Genomic DNA, 18,212 nt, shown 5'->3' on the forward strand with positions numbered 1-18,212 from the left:
TTAAAACCCTGAGCTTGCCCGGTCAAGGCACATATGGGAGTTGAAGCTTCCTGCTCCTCCCCCCCTTCTCTCTCTCTCTCTCTCTCTCTCTCTCTCTCTCTCTTTCTCTCTCCTCCCCTCTAAAAAAATGAATAAATAAATGAAAATAAAAAACAGTATGGAGATTCCTCAAAAATTTAAAAATGGATCTGCCTTTTGACCCAGCCATCCCATTTTTAGGAATATATCCTAAGAACACTGGGTGATTCTTGTATGTGTCTTCATCAGGGATCAAGCTCAAAACCTTGGCATATTGGGAGGATGCTCTAACCAAGTAAGCCAACTGGCCAAGACCCAGTTGATTTAAATATAGTCCAGAGAAAATCATGCACCCCTTAACAATAAAGATGTGTTCTGAAAAATGCACTGTTAGGGGATATCAGTGTAGTGCAAACATCACAGAGTGCACTTATGCAAACATATATGGCATAGCCTACCACACAGCCAGGCAATATGTTATGCCTTCGTGGAATATGCAGTAAGTATGTCCTGACAGAAATGCTGCTATGCAGTGCATGACTATAGGGAGAATTTTAGTCATTTAGAGCCTGCCTGCTCTACCCTTTGAAACTACATCTAACCTCTGCAAACCATACATAAAATGGACCTGGGCTATACAAGAACCCAAACCTCCATTGCCATTTGGAAAATACCCCATCTTGCTGCTATTGAGCAACATCATCTAAACATGTAAGTTCTGTTTTTGATCTCCCTCTTCTGAAAGCCCTTGTCCACTTTCCCTTCTAGTAGTGACCTCCAGAATGTCACATGCTATGAGGGACATCGGCCACATGCAAACCTTCGAAGTATGGCCTAAATAAAGCTCTATGTGTCCTGGTGCCACCTCGTGGTCATATCTTTTCCCTTGATTAACTTAGAAACCCCTAGCTCAGTATAAACACCTTCATATAAAAAAAGATCAACAATCAAATTCACTGAATATAAATTGAAAACCTCAGGCATTATATGATCTCCTTGAGTGTTTACAATCCAATCATTTTCTGTTTGTCCTTCTGGAATAATCTGGCAGATGTAAATTTATTAGATAAACCCCAGTAATCTCTAAGAATAAACTAACATGTCTCTTCTGTTATTTTTTTCTTCACCAGTGTTTCCCCACATTTTTTCTTCTTTTTTTTTTTTTTTTTCTTTTTCTTTTTTTATATTTTTCTGAAGCTGGAAACCGGGAGAGATAGACAGACTCCCGTATGTGCCTGACTGGGATCCACCTGGCACGCCCACCAGGGGGTGACGCTCTGCCCACCAGGGGGCGATGCTCTGCCCCTCCGGGGCGTCGCTCTGTTGCCACCAGAGCCACTCTAGCGCCTGGGGCAGAGGCCAAGGAGCCATCCCCAGCGCCCGGCCATCTTTGCTCCAATGGAGCCTCGCTGCGGGAGGGGAAGAGAGAGACAGAGAGGAAGGAGAGGGGGAGGGGTGAAGAAGCAGATGGGCGCTTCTCCTGTGTGCCCTAGCCGGAAATCGAACCCGGGACTTTTGCACGCCAGGCCGATGCTCTACCACTGAGCCAACCGGCCAGGGCTCACACATTTTTTGTAAAAGTGAAAGATAAACATTTATTTTTTCTGCATAATCCTTCCCCATTGGCTTTTAGTAATATCTCAGGAAATTTTATATATTTGAATCAAATGGCACACTAAAGTAAAAGTTCAAGAAAATTATTTTGTATTTCTTTCTTTAGTCAAAGGCATTTTATGTAGAATTTCATTTTTTTCCCCAAAAGGTAAGTTTAGAATTTTGATATTCTGGTTAAAAAAACGTAACACAGAATTCACCATACTAAGCATTTTTTTTAAGATAATACAATACTGCTCACTATAAGTGCATTGTTGTGCAGCCTATCTCCAGAACTTTTCCATCCTGCAAAACTGAAAGTCTGCTCCCATTGATCAACAGCTCCCCTGTCCCTCCTCCCTCTGTTCTGACAACCACCATATTACTTTCTGTTTCTAAGAGTCTGACTACATTAAAAAGTCCGTGTGAATGGAATCATGCAGTATTTGTCTTTTGTGACTGGCTTACTTCACTTCAAGGTTCATCTATATTGTAGCACATGACAGGATTTCCATCAATTATTTTCTTCTTAAAATTTTTTTATTAATTTTAGTTTATTGTGTTTACATGGATTCAAGTGTCCCACTGAATAAAACATGCTCACCCCCCCATCCCTGTGTCCCTATTTATACCCCCTCTCTCCCCCTCCCTCTAACTCCCTGCCCCATTCCCTCTGGGATTTACTGTCCTGTTATCTGTATATCTGTGTTATGTATATATAATTTCTCTAATCCCTCCATCCTGATCCCATCCCCTCATCCCCCTTCCCTCTGACAGCTGTCTCTCTGCTCCCTGTGACCCAACGTCTGCTTCTATTCTGTTCCTCAGTTCACTTTGTTCATCAGATTCCACATATAAGTGAGATCATATGATATTTTTCTTCTCTGCCTGGCTTATTTCACTTAACATAATAATCTCCAGGTCCATCCATGCTGTCACGAAAAGTTCCCTTCTTTTTTACACAGTATTCCAGTGTGTATATATACCACAGCTTTTTAATCCACTCATCCACTGATAAGACACTTGGGTCGCATTTCATATATATTCATCCATTAATAAACATTTAGTATATTTCCACCTCTTGGCTATTGTAAATAATGCTGTAATAAATATAAGAATACAAATATCTCAAGATGTCAATTTCAGTTATTTCAGTAAATACCCAGAAATTAAATTATTAAATCATGTGGTAGTTCTAGTTCTATTTATTATTTTTTTTTTGAGGAACCTCCATACTGTTTTACATAACAGATTTTACCATTTTATATTTTGACCAATGGTTCTAATTTCTCCACATCCTCACCAGTATTTCTTTTCTTTTTCCTTTTTTCTTACTAATGACCATCCTAATGGGTATGAAGTGATATTCATTGCGATTTTAATTTTTCCTTTTTAGATAACTGATGTTGAACATGTTTTTCATATGTTTGTTATAGACTTGCATACTTTTGGAGAAATAGCTATTCAAATATTTCTCCATTTTGGTAGAATTGTAGCTCTGTATACATTCTAAACCAGGGGTAGTCAACCTTTTTATACCTACCACCCACTTTTGTATCTCTGTTAGTAGTAAAATCTTCTAACCACCCACCGGTTCCACAGTAATGATGATTTATAAAGTAGGGAAGTAACTTTACTTTATAAAATTTATAAAGCAGAGTTACAGCAAGTTAAAGCATATAATAATAATTACTTACCAAGTACTTTATGTCGGATTTTTGCTAAGTGTGGCAGAATGAATCTTTATAAAACAACTTTACTATAGTTAAATCTATCTTTTTATTTATACTTTGGTTGCTGCGCTACCACCCACCATGAAAGCTGTAACGCCCACTAGTGGGCAGTAGGGACCAGGTTGACTACCTCTGTTCTAAATCTTTATCACATTAACTCCTTATCAAATATCAAATATATGGTCTGCAAATATTTCCTCCCATTATTTAGGTTAACTTTCTACTCTGTTGAAAGTTTCTTTTCTTGTTCAGAAGCTTTTTAGTTTGATTACCATACACACAAGGATTGATTTCTGGACTTTCTGTTTGGTTTTATTGGTCTAGATCAGGGGTCCCCAAACTTTTTACACAGGGGACCAGTTCACTGTCCCTCAGACCATTGGAGGGCTGGACTATAAAAAAAACTATGAACAAATCCCTATGCACACTGCACATATCTTATTTTAAAGTAAAAAAACAAAACAGGAACAAATCCAATATTTAAAATAAAGAACAAGTAAATTTAAATCAACAAACTGACCAGTATTTCAATGAGAACTATGCTCCTTTCACTGACCACCAATGAAAGAGGTGCCCCTTCCAGAAGTGCAGCGGGGGCCGGATAAATGGCCTCAGGGGGCCGCATGTGGCCCGCGGGTCGTAGTTTGGGGACCCCTGGTCTAGATGATGGCTTTACTGTAGCTCTGTAATATGTTTTGAAATCAGAGAGTATAAAGCCTCCAGCATTATTTTTATTTTTCAAAATTGTTTTGGCTATTTGGTGCCCTTTAAGATTCATTATGAATTTTAGAATTTAAAAAATTTGTTCAAGAGATGACTTTGGGATTAGGAGAGGGCTTGTGTTTATTTGTAGATTGCTTTGAGTATTATGGACATTTAAGTAATATTGGACATTTAAATAATTGTCCAATATTAAATAATGGACAATTAATCTTTAAATTGATAAACACAGAATATCTTTTTTATTTTTTGTATCTTCTTTCTTTCAGCTATCAATATTTTTTTAACATTTAAAAAATTTTTCATTGTAAAAGCCTTTTACTTTCTTGCATTTGTTTATTTTATCCTTTTTAATGTTATCATAAATGGGACTATATTTTAGATTTCCTTTTCAGGATATTCATTGTTACTGAGTAGAAATGCACTTGATCTTTTTGTGTTTTTTGTTATTTCCTGTGATTTCGCTAAATTTATTTATTAGGTCTAAGTTTTATTTTGTGTGTGTGTGTAATCTTAATGGTTTTCTATGTAAAAACTCATATCATATGTAAATAGAGGTAACTTTTATTATACTTTTCCAATTTAGATGTCTTCTATTTTTTTTTCTAATGTATCTGTCCAGGTTAGGACTTTTAGTACAAGTTTTGAATTTTTAAGAACTCATAATATTGTTTTTGTTGTTGTTACAGAATGGTGAGACTACTACTCCCTGTTAGTGAGTGTGAGCTTTGAGCTATTTTTTCATTTTAAGAGATTCATATCAACGACCAATGGTAAACTAATTAATCCCTTAGGAATTAATGATAATATTAATTTAATGTTGTTTTTACAGATTACAACTCCTTATGTAATTACACTTAATTCGGTAACATAACTTTAAAATGGAGGTATACTGTTGCCTGTGTTTCTATAATTGACTGAAAGTAACTGCCCAAAGCAATAAATGAGACTTCTGTTCCTGTTAAAAATGGACAATAAGTTGTAAAATATAAACATTACTTTTCTTCTATAGGAATTAAAACAAAAAACTGTGAGATTCACTGTACTTGATTCCCGAGCAATGCTGGAAAGGTATCTAGTTTTAAAAAAATATTTTTGAGTCATATTTTAGTTTTACTATAGAAGTCCTTGAGTATCTACACAGCTTTCATGTTCCATATGCATATATCATACAGTGATTAATCTTAGAATGACTTTGTTGAACACTAGAGTGACCTTATTAGATTGTCTAGCAAAAAGAAATATATTATAGGTCTTGCTACCAGAAAATTTTCCATTATTTTTATCATAGTTCACCAGATCTGACTTGACATATTTGAAATTTCTCACAGGTTTGGCTGTGTTTATTTTTTCCTCCTCCTTTCAGATCTGTCTGCATTTAAGATTTAAAAATGGCTAATTTGTGCATAATAACATATAAGTTAAATCACCTTATTTTTGGTTCAGTAAATCCCTTGTAGTGTTTACCTCTAACCATAGGTAATCCACAACAATAAAGTGTTGGTTGGCCAGAAAGATACAACTTCATGCTTAGTGGTTGTTCTCATTTAGCTTTGTCTTTCATTCTATAAATTAGGTAAGTTTTATAAACTTGATAATTAATCACTACTTTATTACCACTGTATTTAAGCTCCTTACTCTCATTACTCATTATCATTCTTGCCAAACATTCTTGATTTTTACTTCATCTCAGCACAGACACAGACACTCTGTGGTTATCAGTTGTTGCTTAATCCTCCCATCGTCTTTTCTAAGAAATCTTCTCTAAACTCACTTCCACCTAGTCTGCTCCTTGGGTTAGGTGCTCCTTTTCTGCACGCATGTATGTCAAGTGCACTATAATGATAAACGTATGTGTCTTTCTTGGATATAACCTGTGAGACATGTAAGAGGCAGGTATCACGAAGTGGGTAGAGCAGTGGTCCCCAACCCCCGGGCCACGGACTGGTACCAGTCCGTGGGCCATTTGGTACTGGTCCGCAGAGAAAGAATACATAACTTACATTATTTTCATTTTATTTATATTTAAGTCTGAACAATGTTTTATTTTTAAAAAATGACCAGATTCCCTCTGTTACATCCGTCTAAAAATCACTCTTGATGCTTATCTTGGTCACGTGATACATTTATCCGTCCCACCTTAAAGGCCTGTCCATGAAAATATTTTCTAACATTAAACCAGTCCGTGACCCAAAAAAGATTGGGGACCACTGGGGTAGAGCATCAAACTGGGATACTGAGGACCAAGTTTGAAACCCGAGGTAGCCAGCCTGAGCGCAGTCTTCTGGCTTGAACGTGGGCTCCCCAGCTTGAGCATGGGGTCAGAAGCTTGAGTGTGGGATCACAGACATGACCCAATCATCTTTAGCTTGAGTACAAAGGTTGCTGGCTTGAACAAGGGCCCTATCTGTCCCTCTCTCTGACTCTCTTTTTGTCTGTAAAAAATAAACAAGCAGGAATCTTTTTTTTTTTTTTTTGTATTTTTCTGAAGTGAGAAGAGCACAGGCAGAGAGACAAACTCCTGCATGCTTCCCGACTGAGATCCACCAGGCAAGTCCACTAGGGGGCAATGATCTGCCCATCTGGGGCATTGTTCTACTGCAATCAGAGCCATTCTAGTGCCTGAGGCAGAGGCCATGGAGCCATCCTCAGTGTCTGGGCCAACTTTGCTCCAATGGAGCATTGGTTGCAGTAAGGGAAGAGAGAGATAGAGAGAAAGGAGAGGGGGAAGGGTGGAGAAGCAGACGGGTGCTTCACCTGTGTGCCCTGGCCGGGAATCAAACCCAGGACTTCCATACACTGGGCCAACTGGCCAGGGCGAGGCAGGGATCTTATCTTACTTTTATATTGGTATTCTTAACACTTTGAATAAACCCTGATATATAATAATAATAATAGCTTATAATCATAAGTACTAACTTTAGGCCAGTTCATGTTCTAATCACTTTCTGTAAGGATACATTCAATTCCCACAAAAATCACTGTAAGTTAGATACTATTACCTGACAGTTTTACAGATGACCCAAAAAGCTTGCACAGCCTTCCCAAAGTCATATAGCTTGAAAGTAGAAGAAATATGATTTAAACCCTGATGATCAGAATGTAGAGCTTCTGCTCTTAAACTCCACGGTTACATTACATTAGTGTAGATAAATGACCCTGCTACTTGATAGGATACCATCATTACTATTAAACTTGAGGGTAAAACCAGTGGTAATAGTTATTTTTAGTAATATAATAATATAGATGAATTATTATGGGCTGAAATATTTTGTGGAGGTATAGAAATTCAACTACCTTTTAAAATATTGCTATTACAAAAAACTGTCAAATTGAGCATAAGTAATTTTTCTAATGGATCTGGTTTTATGCTGATGGCTTCCAACTAAGTAAATTATAATGGCATAAATGTGGTAATATATGTAAGAGAAATAAATAAGTCCTGTATTTTGGAATGAGCTGATGTGCAGAGATTTGAACATCATGCCACTAAAGTTCTTGAGAGGCTGGATGGATACCTGTCAGTTAAAGATTCTGTTAAACTTTATTTTTACTTAGAACCTGATATTTAATGGTAAAAAAATAGAATTTACTGACTACTTACCAAATCTCTATTTGTCCTAAGACAAATATTACATTATTTAAACCTCATTACTGACCTGTAGTTTCATAAAATTAATTTTTTTCCATTTTATAATTAAGGTAACTGAAACTCAGCGAAGTTTAAGTAACTTTCTCCAAATTACTGAAATAAATGCAATAACCATCAAAAAAATAACTGCAATGGAGAGTTGATATTCTAATATGCCTCTGTAATACTTACAAATTCTTAGATTCTGCCCTGTATGATAATTATCACATTTGTGATAATACATGATCTTTTGTATACTTTTCTAGATTTAGAAAAATTGACACTTTAGGATAATGAAGGCTCTTCAATGTAGAAGGCACAATTCAATTTTTTATGTCTTTTTAAAGTTATTGCACAGGTGTATGCTCTACCAATTTTGTCCATATAAGATTTGAATTCTGAAATGGACAATGTGAGGAAAAGGTTTTGTTGGTACTTCCTTCATTGTTGGCATAAGAGATACAGATATATTTGGATTTGGGTGATAGGTCAAGTTCTTGGTACAGAGGTGGTAATGGTTCTGGATGTTGCAATGAAGTCAAGGTCTTGGCATGAAGCATTAGCTTGCATCTATCATTCTTATCATCAGATCGCCTCTTACATACGGTTTGGGTGTTATTGCTGAAAGCTAAACCTTCATTCAGTTCATCTTGGCAAGTTATTCAAACATTCCATAACTTATCTAATAAGTTCTGAAAAATCTTTATTCTGCTTAAAGCAGTCAGACAGCTTTGGTTGTTTCCAGTTGAGAATCTGTCCAATGCCCGTGTTTTAAAAACTAGAGTTCGTCCTTCTAAGCTGAACAGATTCTTCTAGAATTTTTTAATTTTTGGAGGTTTTGTTTTGTGTTTTAAATGAATGTAGGTAGAGGTCAGGTTTTTCGTAATGGTTTTTACCTTAAATTCACATTTATTTTAAATTATTGCCGAGAAGTGGCCCTCTGTTCTATTGAGAATTTTACTTTTAATTTGGAAAAACTGATTCATTTTCATCATTTTGTGGATGTAGATTCATATGCCTAATGCATGGCTAAAGTAGTGTTTGATGGTACTTGCTTTTAACTCCAAGTGCATATTTATTTCTATACTTGTTGTCATAAAAATGATGAAATATTTCTTCCAGTGTCATGGAGAATAATTACCATCCCTGACTGAGACACTCTTAGAAAAAGGCTTTTATAATGCCACTTCAATTGCAGAGTGAAAAAACTCTTGAATAGAAATGTACTGACTTATCCAATTGATGACAGAACCAGATAGCAACTCATTTCTCCTACCACCAATTGGGCCACTAGAATGTGCTCTCCATTACAGAAGAAAAATAGAATGAAAACTGAAATTAAATTTAAGTGTTAGAAACTATTGCCAGAGATAAGTTCATGATCTATTTTTGGGATGCAAAAACAAAACTTACAGTAAAATACTAAAATACTAACATTAATAATGATAAATCATCCATAAAATTACATCTCAATTTTTTGGGAAGACACTTTTACAATGACAATGAACTTTATGACTTTTCAGATGGTTTTATGAATTTTTTATAAAAAATTGGGGGTGGTAAGAAGAAACAGAAAGGCATAAAAAGTAAAGAAGTAATTATCATAATTTCTTTGGCTTTTGGAAAAACATGTAGCTTTAATCATAAATAGTAAACCTAATAAGATTTGACATTTGCCACATTTTTTATGTTTTATTTGACAGCACTGGAAATTAAGAAAAGTAATTTGTTTTTAGTATGTCTATTGGATGTCTAAAAGAAAATAAATTTATCTTCAGAAAAATATTTTGTAACTATTGTATTTACAAATGAATTTACAAATATTAAAACAAGGCTATGAGATGACTAAGGTATCACTACTATGTTTTAAACATTATAAGCAGAAGGAAATATCTAATTTATTTTTCATCTATTAAAAGAGTATAAAGAAACATATTAAAAATTTGCTGGGTTCTGGCTTCTGAGCTAACAAGAGTGTCATCCTGAAACATCAAGGTTGCAGATTTGATCTCAGGTCTGGGAATATACAGAAAACAACCAATGAATACATAAATAAGTGAAACAACAAATGAATGCTTTTCTCTCTCTCACTTTCTCTCTCAATCTCCCTTTCTCTCTTGTCTTTCTAAAAGCAATCATTAATAAAAAAAATTGTCATCATATTAATTAAAGATAATCTTAGAACATGTCTCTTAATTGTTTTTGTCTTTGGAAAGTCTGATCTATAATCTTTTCTAGAGACCATACAGAGAAAACTATTAGTCTCACTTATGAAAATGAAATATATCGGCCCTATTAAGTAGTTGACAAAAATTTTGGAAAACAGCATGAAAGATACTATAATTCTCAATTCAATGAATTAGGGTCATTTAATGGTAGGGACCAACAGGGCGTTGAGACCCTGGATTAGTTTCTTAAGTCTGCTGTCACAAAATACTATACATGGGGTAGCTGAAACACCAGAAATTCCCTTATATTTCTCAAAATGAACATGATGGTAGGGCCATGCTACCTTTGGGACTCTGGGTACAAACCTTCCTTACGTCTTCCAAACTGCTGGTGATGGTAGTTGCTCCTTGGCCTTCCTTGGCTCATAGCTACACCACTCCAATCTCTGGCTCTTTCTTCAAAGATGTTCTTATAGTGTGTCTCTGATGTTTTCTTCTTCTATAAGCACACCCAGTCATATTGAATTAGGACCTACCCTAATGGCCTTGTCTTAGCTTGGTTATATCTGCACAGATCCTATTTCCAAATCAGATCACATTCACACATGTTAAGAATTAAAACTTAGATGTATTTTTTGTGTGTTTGACAGAGACAGAGAGAGACAGAGAGAGGGACAGATAGGAACAGACAGATAGGAAGGAGAGAGATGAGAAGCATCAATTCTTTGTTGCGGCATTTTAGTTGTTCATTGATTACTTTCTCATGTGTGCCATGACTGGGGGGCTACAGCAAACTGAGTGACCCCTTGCTCAAGCCAGTGATCTTGGGCTCAAGTTGGTGAGCCTTGCTCAAACCAGATGAGCCCGCGCTCAAGCTGGTGACCTCGGGGTCTTGAACCCGGGTCCTCCGCATCCCAGTCCGACACTCTATCCATTGTGCCACTGCCTGGTCAGGCTAGACACATCTTTTGACAACACAATTCAATTCATAACAGAATATCAGAACATTAGAGTGTCACATCACAAAATAATCATTGGCTTAATGAAACATTAGCATATTAAACCTTAAAGAGACTTTATGAGTCATCTACCCCAACCACCTTTGTTTACAGGAGAAATTTTGAGCCAGAGGGGGAAAATGACTGGCTTGACACAATGAGGTGAATTAATGGCAGAATGACTCACTTTTATGTGTATATCTATTTAATCAGCTAATTCTTACCTTGCAATATAGTTATTATAAGATTAATACATGTAGTGATTATTTAAGAAAAGGTAAATAAATGCATATTAATTGCTAAGAAGTCATAAAATAGGTTTTCATTTGAAAATGGAAAATAGCATATTCATACACTGCGATGGACAGTGGGTTAGCAGGACAAGCACCTGTGAGAGCATGTTCCCTGAGCCCACTATGCCACTTCCTTCCTCCCTCCCAGTTAAGATATCCAGTTCCTTCACCCGTCCCTTTAAGTTTAGTAGGCGTGTGGCTGTCTCTAAGCTCTAAGTTGATGCTTTCTCCTTGGGATTCCCCTATACCCACACTTTGCTAGATATCCCTTTGAAAAATACACCCTTCTCAAACTATTAGGGTGCAATTGCATTCTGTTGGAACCTTTTACAATTTTCTAATTTATTAATATAAACTTGCAGGATTGAGTTAGCTGTTTATTGCTTCCCCAGCCAGTTTTTTTCATTAATCCTTTGGTTGATGTTGTGTAGAGACTTAGTCTTTTCTAACACTTTAGTTTTACATCTTTCATAACAGTTTAAGACCTACATTCACCTCTTAAACTGAGAACATAAGTTGACATTTTCAAAAATTTTTACTTTTTTTCCCTCTTGACCATAGACATTGTTCTCAAGTGTCAAAGGAAATTTTTTTTATTTTTAACACCAACTATCTCTCTACCTATCTGATAATTTTATCTATTTTCTTGAGCTCACAGCGAGAAGGTGTCTGCTTTGCTAAGAATGAATGTTAAAATTGATTCTGGCAGAAATTCCAAATCTGCCATGCCAATATAAAGGTTTTATTGAAGAAGATTCAGTTTAGTCATAAATTCTCTTGACTATTTAATGGTTTCAGGGGTATTCCTCATAAGAAAGATGAAGACAGCCACACTTGTAGTCAGCAACTTCTCATCTTTGCCAAAGGGAGTCATTTAAAACATTTCATACAATAACTGAGTGGGAGCACCCTTTTTACCCGGGAGTGGCTTTTCTTTTTTTCACATCAGTGTATGATAGTAACTATTCTTCCTGCCTTTTCCCCCTTTAGGACTGATTCTGTCATAAGGAAGCTTTTTGTTGAGAACACTTAGCAGAACTGTTACCTGGATGTGTTCTCTCACTGCTCTGCTTTATGCCGGACCATATGCCTCCTGTTCTCATCCTTGGCCTTAGAATTTTTCTGAATTCCACTAGAGAATCTTTGCTAACTTCAATGTTTTGTTTGATTGTTTTTTATTAAAGTCCAGTGTTACTGCATTATAATTACAAAATGTGATATGATTAATTAGCTTTGAAAGTTGCTCACAAATAACTGTTACACTGAACAAACAAATGTCCCGTAGTATGTTTATCAAAAATTTTAATACCTATCTGTTACTACCTTTTCAAACCTCTTCTACTTTTTCTTTCTCCTTGGATAAAATATATGAAGAAGTCCCATAAATTTTCTGTCATTTTCAGGGAATAAAATTTTCCACGGTCTTTTGTTCTCCCAAGAACCTCAGTTAAGGAATTAAAGTGTTTAGACTCATACCATAGTAGAAATTTCCAAATTCATGTGAAATAAATGTTTTCCCCTAACTTTTACATACATAAGTCTGTCATTTCCTTTACCTGTCTTAAAACACAATCACACTTGTTGAAGCAACTTAACATGTGATGTATGATACTTCAAAGTTGTATATAATCTTAATCATCACCATAAAAAAGTCTAATATTCTAATTCTTTAAATTATCTCCTCTAATTTGGAGATGAAACTTCTTGATAAAACCAGGCAATGGGAGTTAATATTTTTTACAAATATTTATGCTAATATTCCTTTGGCTTTATTAGAAAAAGTCCATTAGCATTATTCTGTAGTCAAGGACCAATGATTATTTCCAGGATGAGCCCAAAGTTTTCTTACACATTGCCACAATTCATTACTCTTGATTTCTTCTTTAATTTTTCTTTATTTTTTATTTATTCATTTTAGAGAGGAGAGGGAGAGACAGATAGCGAGGAGAGACAGAGAGAGAGAAGGGAGGGAGGAGCTGGAAGCATCAACTCCCATATATGCCTTGACCAGGGAAGCCCAGGGTTTCAAACCAGTGACCTCAGCATTTCCAGGTCGATGCTTTATCCACTGTGCTACCACAGGTCAGGCCATTCTTTAATTTTTCATCTTTGATATATCTCTTTATGTCCATATTCAGTTTTATTCTCTCTCTGCATCATGCTTTTACTGTTTTATTCATTTTTTACATTTTAAGGATAGGGGGAAAGGGGTAAAAACACTTCTTTTCTTAAGCATATATGTTTATTTATATATAAGTTTACTACTCTGCTCTGTTTGTAATCCTTCCTGTGAATCCTATCCATTGGGGTTCATGTACTTTAAAAAAGTATACTTTGAAAAGAGTCCAGAAGGAAACATTTGTTAAAGAGGATTCAGGGACCTCACATAAAACTTACACAGCTACAGGAAGCTTCCCTCTGCTCAGAATCACTTCTTGCTTTATAGAGTGTGATTCTATTTACTTCACTCAAGACTTCAAGATTGTTTTTAATTTGATTTGCCTATTGAGAACAATGCAATATTTAATCAGCGTCTGTTTCCTGGTCCTTTCCCTCCCTCCTGAAGCTTCCCAGATGTGTACATGGCATGCTCTCACATCCTGTTACCGACATTATATTTTACCCTTGCAAGTTGTCCTTTATGACTGTTTCTTCATCCAGGAACTGCTGAGTTCTCTATTATGCTGTAACCTTGGCTACTGTAAATTTACATTAGTTCAAATCATGTCTTCTTTTTTAGACAAAGTGCAAGCACCTTGTCTTCAGCTTTCAAGGAGGCTGTCATATAACACCCAAGGAAGCTGGAACCTTTATGCGAAACACATGTTGAGCCCCTAACATTCACCAATTAATGACCTGAATTCAAAGCAACTGGAATGAGGGAAATATGCTTCAGTGTCTGGAGGAAAACAAAACAAAATAAAAAGCAAGAATCAAGTGATGTGGCTTGATGTCAAAAGGATAGTTTCTCAAAGCTTAAAAAATGATTGATAAAGAAGAACTTGCCCTGGCCGGTTAGCTCAGCGGTAGAGCGTCAGCCCGGCATGTGTAACTTCCAGGTTTGATTTCTGGTCAGGGCACACAGGAGAAGCACCCATTTGTTTCTCCACCCCTCCCCCTCTCCTTCCTCTCTGTCTCTCTCTTCCCCTCCTGCAGCCAAGGCTCCATTGAAGCAAAGTTGGCTCGGGTGCTGAGGATGGCTCCATGGCCTCTTCATCAGGTTCTAGAATGGCTTCAGCTGCAACGGAGCAATGCCCTAGATGGGCAGAGCATTGTCCCCTGGTGGGCATGACGGGTGGATCCTGGTCCGGCGTGTGCGGGAGTCTGTCTGACTGCTTCCCTGCTTCTAACTTCGGGGAAAAAAAGAAGAAATACTCCACTCCCTGTAAAGTAAGAGCCCCCAGAAGCTGAGACCAAGAGATTTGAAAGGGGACTGTGAGCCAGAGAGAATGTTTGTGCAACTGAGGTATATATGTACATATAAGATGTATAAGGCAAGAAAAATCTGACTCCCCCAACCCCAGAGCAATAAATCAAGAAAGATTATTTGTGCTAATGTAAAGTTGGGGAGACATTCATATTTTTGGAAATAATCTGGAAGCCTAATATGTTGAAACTGAAAGAACATAGGTGTCTTCAGTCAAAATTTCTAATTTTACAAAAGAGAAAATTAAGATATTGATTATTAAAAATATATTTGTCTTGGAATAGCTCCTAATTTTACTTTCTTTGTTCTTCATCTTTATTACTTGTTCTTGGAACAAAATTTTGATACACATCATTCTTTCTATCCTAGAGTATTTTAACTATGCTTACAAAGAAAAGGTCTTAAAGAGAACATGAATCATTTTTCAGAAACTCTAACTCCCTCCAAAACTTCTCAATGTAAAATTTCTCCAACTTGAGAATAATTTTTAAAATTGAGAAAATAGCCCGGGCCAGTTAGCTCAGTCTGTTAATGGCATTGTCCTGAAGCGAGAAGGTTGCGGGTTCAATTCCTGGTCAGGGCACACCTGAGAAGCACCCAATGAATACACGACTGAGTAGAGCAGCAAATGAATGCTTCACTTCCCACTCCCTTCTGTTTGCCTTTCTTTCTCTGTCTCAAAAAAAAAAAAAAAAAAGGTCTTGGCCGAATTGCTCAGTTGGTTGGACCCTCATGCCAGAGCACAAAGTTTACTGGTTTGATTCCCAGCAGGTCAGGGCATAGCTCCATGTTCTTGTCTCTCTCCCTGCTGTTCTCAAAAAAAAAAAAAAAATCTAATTTTCCATTTAAATAAAGTTATAAATCTCTTTTCCAGGCAATTTTATTATGAAATAACTTTAAAACTTTTCTGATTCAAAATATTATGTATCAATGAAATTTGGAAAATACAAAAAGTTTATAAGGATAAGTAAAAGCATCATCTGACATCCAAAACTTCATTTTGAAGTAGTTTCTCCCACTCAAATTTTTATGTTTATTGGAATAAGTTTTTTATATAAAGATTTGTTACATACTATATCATTTAAAAATTTTAAATTAACTACAGTTGACATGTATAAAATTATATTTGTTTCAGGTGCACAACACAGTAACTAGACTTTTACATACCTTATGAAATGAACAACCTGATAAGTCCAGTAACCATATGACTTAACTTGAATCTTTTCAAAGTGTAGTAAACACAATATTATTGACTATATTTTCCATGCTGTACTAGACTTAACACTATTTTGTTTCTGATGCCTTTACATGCTGGATTTATTTCAATAGCTGCATAAAATTTTATCATATAAATATATCACTCTGTGTGTGTATGTGTGTGTGTAACCATCATCACTATCATTTATTCCAATAATTTGTTATAAGTTGCATACATAATTGGTTTTTCACATTTTTACATGAAGTCTTTTTCCTAAATTTTAAAGAATAATTTTCTTAGGAGAGATGTCTGAAAATGCTCAAAATACTAACATTTTAAGCTCACTTTGTTTTCTATAAACCTTTAACCAATTTATACTCTGTGATAATGTATGGCACTGACTGCCTCATTTCAATTTGCCACTCTAGAGTTTTATAAACCATGTTATTTGATACTATCAGGTTAGATGTGCCCTTAATTAATTTAAAAAGCCAGTTATGGTGGAAAGCATAAAAAATGTTATATCTTTATGTTTTGCAAATTTTACATAAACTTGAAATGTTTACATGTACATTAATTTGCCTCTCCTTTGATTTAGAACCAACAGCAGTTTTTGGTTAATATCTTCGCTGTCATCTTTTTAACATAAAACACATCTATCTATCATGTATCAGTATGATTTTCAGTTTTTGTGGGGTTTTTTAGAGTAAAGCAAGAAATTCAGGAAACTTATGAAGTAATAAGGATGCAGAAATCTTCTGATCTTTAAAGAAAATGTTTTGCTCTTTGTTTTTATATTGTCTTACCCAAATCTAATTTGACATGAATCTTTTATGCAGTTTACCTTTAATCTTTTTAAATCATAATATTAAATAAATTAGTTACCTAAAAAGGAAAGGTTAAAGACAGCTCTCTGGTCTTCATAATATTTTAGATTAGTGTAGAAGGTTCCCAAATCCCAATATTTCTGGAATAGAAACTCATATGATAAATTACTGCCTAAGAATGAGGTTAGAAATAATGTGTAATAGATCTTACATTGACTTAAGAAGATGTCTATTTTAATAGCTTTGAGTTTGTACATAATGTAAAAAAATTATTTCTTACTTTTTATCACATAATACATAAAAGCTGACAATAGGTATGTGAATATTATTTTCTATAAAAATACTGTCTGATACAAAATGTTATGCATAATAATATATTAAAAGATATTCTTTTATTTATATTTCATTAGGAAATTCTGATAATAAATTCATTGCATTTGTAAGTAATCAAATTATTATTCTCTGCATATGAAATATTTAAGAGGATTAATGTTTTAATTAAATATTGACAGATTAATTTAATAAAGAGGCATATGTTATCCCAGAAACAATTCTGAAATTACTTGGAGAGAATGTTAATTATTTCCAGAAAAAAATAAATCAGAATCAAACATTTTGCCTATTATCAGAAATTTTAGCTTTTAAGAGCAGTTAAAATCTTCTATACTTTTCTGCTTAAGACTGAACCTATTTTTTTAAATTCAAATAATATATTTAATAATTTTATATTATTGATCAAAGAATACCTCATAGACATATAATAATAAAAAGAAACAAATTTTATTGTTATATAGATCTAAAATTTTAATTATATTTATTTTTTCCCATTTGTGCTTTATTTACACTGAAAACCAAATGTTGAATGAGTAATGGCCATTATTTTCTCGGCAAGGTCTCCTTTTAAATATTATCAGTAATTTACTTAACCACAAAAGAATAAAAAGAAAATTAAGTACTCAAAGTATTTATTCTCAGGCATTTATAAGTACAAATTTAATTGATAATTCAGAATATTTTGTTGTAAAATTTTTTAGAGGCAAAATATATTTACCCAAATCTGTCTGAATTTGAAGTTCTGATAAATATCTCCTTATACCTTATGTTACAAATATATTCTTTTTACACAGGGATACTTCAATATCTTATTTATTTATTTTTTAGCAAGAGAAGTAAAGACAGAGGGGGGGGCAAATAGGGACAGAGAGACAGGAAGGGAGACAGATGAGAAGCATCAATTTTTCATTGCGGCTCTCTAGTTGTTCATTGTGCCTTGACTTGAGGGGGTGCTATAGCAGAATGAGTGACTTCTTGCTCAAGCCAGCGACCATGGGGTCAAGCCAGTGACCCTAGCTCAAGTTTACCATCAAACTGGAACTTTGCATCCTTCTGACGGGAAAAGAAAGTTTGCTCAATTATATATACCTGGTCCCTCAAAAGCCAGTTCTGCACGTTTAGAATGGAATAAAAAAGTTCCTGAGACCTTACTTAATGAAATGGGGGAATTATTTCAAGACATTAACCCATTTGCTACTGCATATAAAACGATGCACGAAGTTGAAAAAAAGTTGGCCTCTAATGCTGTATAGCAAGCAGTGAGCCAGCAATC

Source organism: Saccopteryx leptura, chromosome 1, assembly GCF_036850995.1.
Source record: "Saccopteryx leptura isolate mSacLep1 chromosome 1, mSacLep1_pri_phased_curated, whole genome shotgun sequence".
Classification (NCBI taxonomy): Eukaryota; Metazoa; Chordata; class Mammalia; order Chiroptera; family Emballonuridae; genus Saccopteryx; species Saccopteryx leptura.